The sequence below is a fragment of the Pinus tabuliformis genome, chromosome 3_2 (genome assembly GCF_031772625.1).
Source record: "Pinus tabuliformis cultivar Carrire ecotype Pingquan chromosome 3_2, CPIR1, whole genome shotgun sequence".
Taxonomy (NCBI): domain Eukaryota; kingdom Viridiplantae; phylum Streptophyta; class Pinopsida; order Pinales; family Pinaceae; genus Pinus; species Pinus tabuliformis.
Genome location: NC_142302.1, coordinates 91,710,852 through 91,716,758, shown reverse-complemented (window position 1 = coordinate 91,716,758; position 5,907 = coordinate 91,710,852).

The window sequence follows — 5,907 nt, the reverse complement described above, 5'->3', positions numbered from 1 at the left end:
AACTCCACTTGTTGTACCAAAGTCCTTGAAAATTAATGTTATCTAGATAAGAAAAAGCATGAAGTCCCGAGATCCAACACTGCTACCACAACCAACAAAGAAGAATGATGGCATGCCATAGGTCCTGGGGTCCGTAGAGCTCAAACAACCCCAGAGATGGCACCTAAGGTCGCTCTCTCCAACAAGCTAATTATCCAGTGGAGTTTCCTTGAACCACAGATAGAGCTAGACTAAGGAAAACTCTATGTCTGCTCCCAACCCATGCATTTCAGTCCCAAGACCAAATAATATTTTATGCCAAATAGAGAAATCCTCCCCTAGATCCCATGGCCATGCTTGATGCACATGCTAGTTCCCCTACCAACTGCATTTGATGGTCTCATCTTGTTCTACTACTCCACACCATAGCCTGAGTCAAGATGCAAACAAACCACACCTCATCCTCTTCTCGAACACTCTCCTCATCGCCCAAGACTTGCAAATGACCTCTTTCATGTAGTCCCTGTATGGTATTAAACACTACTCATGGGGACTAGGGTACGGGTTTCGACGACTATTCATTGCGTTCGTGTGGCGTGTGTAGGCCCCTCGATCTAATGCACTGCCAACTTGCCCCCAAAATGATCACCCCCATTGGGGAATAATTAATTAATCATTAAAAAAGCTTCATATACCATTAAATGATTAAATAATAACTAGGGATGGAATTTTTTTAAATCATATATCTGCACTTCAGATGGATTCAGATACCCTTGTATTAAATGTAACACTTCAGTATCAAAATTCAAAATTTCCATTTCTCGAGGGACATAATTGAAAATTACTAACATAAATGTCTAATTCATATATTTTTTGTACTTTTTATTTGGTCATATTTTTATTCTTTGACTATAATAGTCATTTACGTTAATCATTATTAATTTTGTCACTAATTATTTAGTCATATATTTTAATCCTACAATAAATTAGTCATTTAATTTAGTCGCTTTTAGTTTAGTCACTTATTATCTAGTCATATGTTTTATCCCTAGACTAAATTAGTCGTTTAAGTTAGTCATTTTTAGTTCAGTCACTTAAAAATGCTCAAATTTAGTAGTAATTCACTTGAAATAATTGCAGTGACTAAACGTTTTGGTCACCTAGTCATTAATTTCATCAATTTCTACTAGTGAAGGTTTCATCTAGTCGCCTTTAGCTCATAATATGGAAAAATTAGATTGGTCCAACCCTTTGAATATTGAAGCAACAAAGCACTACTTAGACAAATTATATGTAACATATTGGAATCCACGTGACATTCATCATCAAAATTTCATGATCCCTCAAAGTCTTAATGATGATCCCTACCTTTTAAATACTCAACAAATTGTTTTCAACAATGCTAAAGAGGAATATGAGCATTTTGTGAACCGAGTTCGAAAGGCACATGAAATGTAGTGTGGATTTTTGTTTATGAAAAAAGGGTTCAATCCTTTCAAGCCATTGTGATGCTCCATGGGAGGTTTTTTCTAGCTCAACTCTCTTGATAGATGAAAAAGGGAAAAATAAATATGAACTAGTGCAAAATAATGACTAATTAAATGTTCATAATGTAGATATTTTGATAATGTGATGAGCAAAGGTTGATTGTAAGCCTTTTGTCTCTTGACTTGTAGTTTTGAAATATATTGCGAAATGTAATTCATGGTAGAAAGAAGATGGGAAAGTTATCACAAAATTTTGACAAGATTTGTAGGTGAAAGTGCATGTGAGGCTCATGAGTTGTCTACGTATAGAAGGCTCCTTCTTGAAACACTTGTTGAGCCTAACATTGGATCTCAAGAAACTTGTCATATGATTCTAAAGCTACCTCTTTTTGTTTGTAGTAAAAAAAAATTCCCTCTGAATGTTGTCCAAAAACTTTACTAAAATATTATACTGTATTCGGATAAAATTTCATGAAAGGAAAAGTTTTGTCAAGGTATATCAAATACGACCCCCTTTTTTGGTACATTTGTGCTAGATAGAAACAAAAAAATCATGGAGTTTCAATACCAACTATAAACATGAGCCATGGAGAGAAATAGATGTGCATGATATTTTTTGTGTGTAGATATGGTTTTATGTTGTTCTCGATGAAGGGTGAGAATATTTTGAAACATTCTTCTCGATTGAGTTGCTTCTATACAAGCCATTTTGTGACATCACTTCAGATATGCGGCTCACAAGTGAAAGAATCATTGAGAAATAACGCATGGCATACTAATTAAAATCCTTTGCAAAATGAAAGAAATGAAGAAGATCTTTAGCCGCTTATACATGAAGAAAATGTTGATCAAGGTTTAGAAGAGTGGCATATTTTTTCTCGAAGAGTTCCTCCAAACAATGCAGATATTTTTGGCCTTCAAAATATTGGTAGAAGGAACTTTGATATTCATTATAATTGGTAGGAAACAATGGTTTGAAATGATATTGCTAAATAGGCAACCCATTTTACAAAAGATACATGTTTTGTGATTGTTGTTAATTGGAACTCAGTTGGGGAGAAAATTTTGTTTCCTTCATCTTTATCAGATAAACAATGAGTTTCTTTTGATTTTTTTTTTCGGAACTTTGTCAATGGTGGCAATGATGATCCTTTAAATATGAGTTTTCAAGGAACTACCATAAGACGAATGGTTTCTCTTATTCATGTCGTTTATCATGGTCTTTCTGCTTAAACAATGGTTTGTATAAGTCCATTAGTATTGCTTACTGCATCTGTCATTGTTTCTTTTAATATAAATGGAAAAATAATACACTCTACTTTGAAAGTTCCTATAGAAGATATGAAACCACTGAATTGCCACGATCTATCAATTTTTCAAGAGGAAATGAGGCACATTCAATATAAATGGATTGACAAAATGAGTTATATAGGTCGAAGGTTATTCATGTTGATAGATTCTAGTTTTTTAGAAGCCTTTTTTGAAAATAAGTCTTCTCCTTTTAGTGGCAGGTCCATGATTCTTGTTGGTGACCTAGGGAAACTAATTGTTTTTAATGATAAGCCCTTATTTGGTTGTTTCGATAGAACCTTGTTTTGATGATTCAATAAACCCCTGTTTTGTTATTCCACATAGTTGACAACGCACTTCATATTTTTTTTTTCTATTCTGATATGTGAAAATACAATATTTTCCCATTTATTCCAAGGAAAGGTTTTGTTGGAAAGAAACCACAAATTATTGAGGACGTCATTGTTTGAACTTAAATTGTTGAAAATATTTTCTTTTATTGATTTCCAACATACCATTTCTTTGAACCATCTATTTGATTGTCTATTAGGAATAATTGTTGTGTCAATTCCATGTTTGTGCTCGCAAATATACTCATGCCAATTTTTGTTATGTTTCTATGGATTTCTTGAGTATTGAGATATTTCGTATATGGAATAAAGTAGTTAATTATTGTTATTATAATGTGATATTTCAAATATTATTTTTATATCTATATCCAGGGAATATGATAGGTATGTTGTAAGTATTTAAAGAGATACAATGTAGAAGTTTGGTGGATGTATAAATTTAGAGAAGATTAAGAATATTAGTTTTGCAAGATGTGCTATTCTATTTTAACATCTTTGGAAATTGAAAAAGGAACTTTGAATAATTTAGTTTAAATTTTTTATAGAAAAGTTGAGCAAATGAAGGAGCAAGTGTGCTACGAAAAGAGCTCACTCTCCTGGCTCACATGAGAGAGAAAATGAATATTAGCAGCAATGGCATTAGCATAATAAGGACGTTATAAAAGTGTTGAGAAGATTTTCTTACTAGCAATAGAAAATATCTTTAATAAATCAACATGACAATGGGTTTGACAATCGTAAGTATTAAAACATGAGTAGTGTGATGGGAATAATATTTTCTTTCAAAGTTTCTTTTGATGGATATTAATTTTGTCAAAAAATTACCGTCTTTCCAAATTTTCTGGCAATAGTCTTATTTGGGAACATCATGTTTGCAAAGAGAACATCTATACAAGCAACAACCATGGGTCAGCTACAAACAATGGAACACATGAAACTTTGGAAGATGGAAAGAATGATGTGAGTGAACAATTTGTGGCATGTGGTATATTTGTTGATAGTGATATGGTTCCTAGCATGGTTGACAATTTGGAACACTTTGTTGGAAATGTTGGCTCGTGCATTCCTAGAAAGAAAGATATAGTCAATATTTGTAGCCCTCAAGAATCTATGCATACCCTCTCGATTTTAGAAACAAAAACACTTGAAGTATTTTTCTTTTCATGTCAGTTTCTCATGTAGATGAAAACATATTTATTCTTCTATCATTTATTTTTGTTTATCACTTGTTGTAGAACATTGTGGCACTAAATATTGATGCATAAATTTATTCAGAATGAACTCAACCTTTATCTGTACTTGAAGTTCATTCTCCACTATTAAATTGTGAAAATTTATTAAATGGTTAAACCAATGGTCTCCTTAAACATGAGTATGGAAACTTTTTTGTTTCATGGCAAGAACATTTCGTTCAAATGTTTATTTCCCTGGTTATTGTGCACCTCCAAATTTGTCCACTCTTGTGAAGATTTCCTCATATGTATCTTCTCTGGGAACATTATATTTACATAGGGGGGCTTCAAAGAAGTATGAATCGTGTGTGCTATAGATATGATGTAAGAAATGCAACAATGGAAGGTAGGAAGAATGATGCCATTGAAAAGGTAGATACATTTGATGTTTTCACTGACAATGGTATGCCTACTAGGATGGTTGACAATTTGCGACAATCTGTTAGGAATGTTACAAACAACATTTCTTGATGCAAATTTGCAAACAATATTCTTGGCCTCAAAGAATGTCTGCATACTTGTACTATTCAGGCAACATAGGTGGTTGATGTAATTCTATTTTCAAAGTGTTTGTATATTTGAATGTAAAATATTTGTTGTTTATTTCATCTTCTATTTTATCTTTTTTCGTAGAACACTATTGAACTGAATAATTGTCGACAAATAGATTTGTAAACAGAGAAACATATAGCAGTTCCTTAACTTGCACCTCGAGTATGCAAAAACCAGGAAATTTTATATATTTTCAAATTTCAATTTTTTCTTCCCTTTAAAAATGTAACTTCTTAGTCTTTAAATATTTGATTTTGACACGATGATTTATATTTTTTTCACTAAGAACGTACTCAATTGGAACCACTCTAGAAGAATGGATTCCCATCACTTTTTGGAAAGTGATGATGTAGTCAATGCACCAATTGGACAACATGTTTCAGATGATCATCGGCATAGATTGTTGTTTGGTAGAGGAAATAAACATGCTTTTTACCATTTGAGAATAGACATAGTTGAGGTTCATAACAAATTTCAATCCAGGATTAATAATTTATCTATTGTGCAAATGTGCTAAGTGTGCAATGAATGCTATGCTATTATACAAGTTGTATGATGGCATGAAGGACCCATTTGTAAAAGGTGTAAGGGTGAGAAAGGATCTCATTTTTTTTTCTCTCTTTAAGAACATGAATTTCGGTGAACAACCAAAGGTTTTAAGAGTTATTAAGGAATTTAGACTTCTGTGATCCATAACATTGTCTAGATAAACTTGTCGTGACGATGAACCACACTGGTTGGTTCGAAACGCGTCGACAAAAGATTGATTATGTGATTTTGCCGAAGATTATCTAGACAGTTTTAAGAGTTTTTATAGAATTTGAAGAGATGCTAATAGGATGGGTAAATCTAATATTTCAAGTGACCTATGCTCGTGGTGATCAATATCAATATGGAAACCATAAAATAAGTTTTCCACAAGGTATATATTTGATTGCAAAGAAGCTTCCATGACGTGTTAAACATCTCGATTTTGTAATTTTGAAAAGACATGGAGTTGAATAAAAATATTATGAA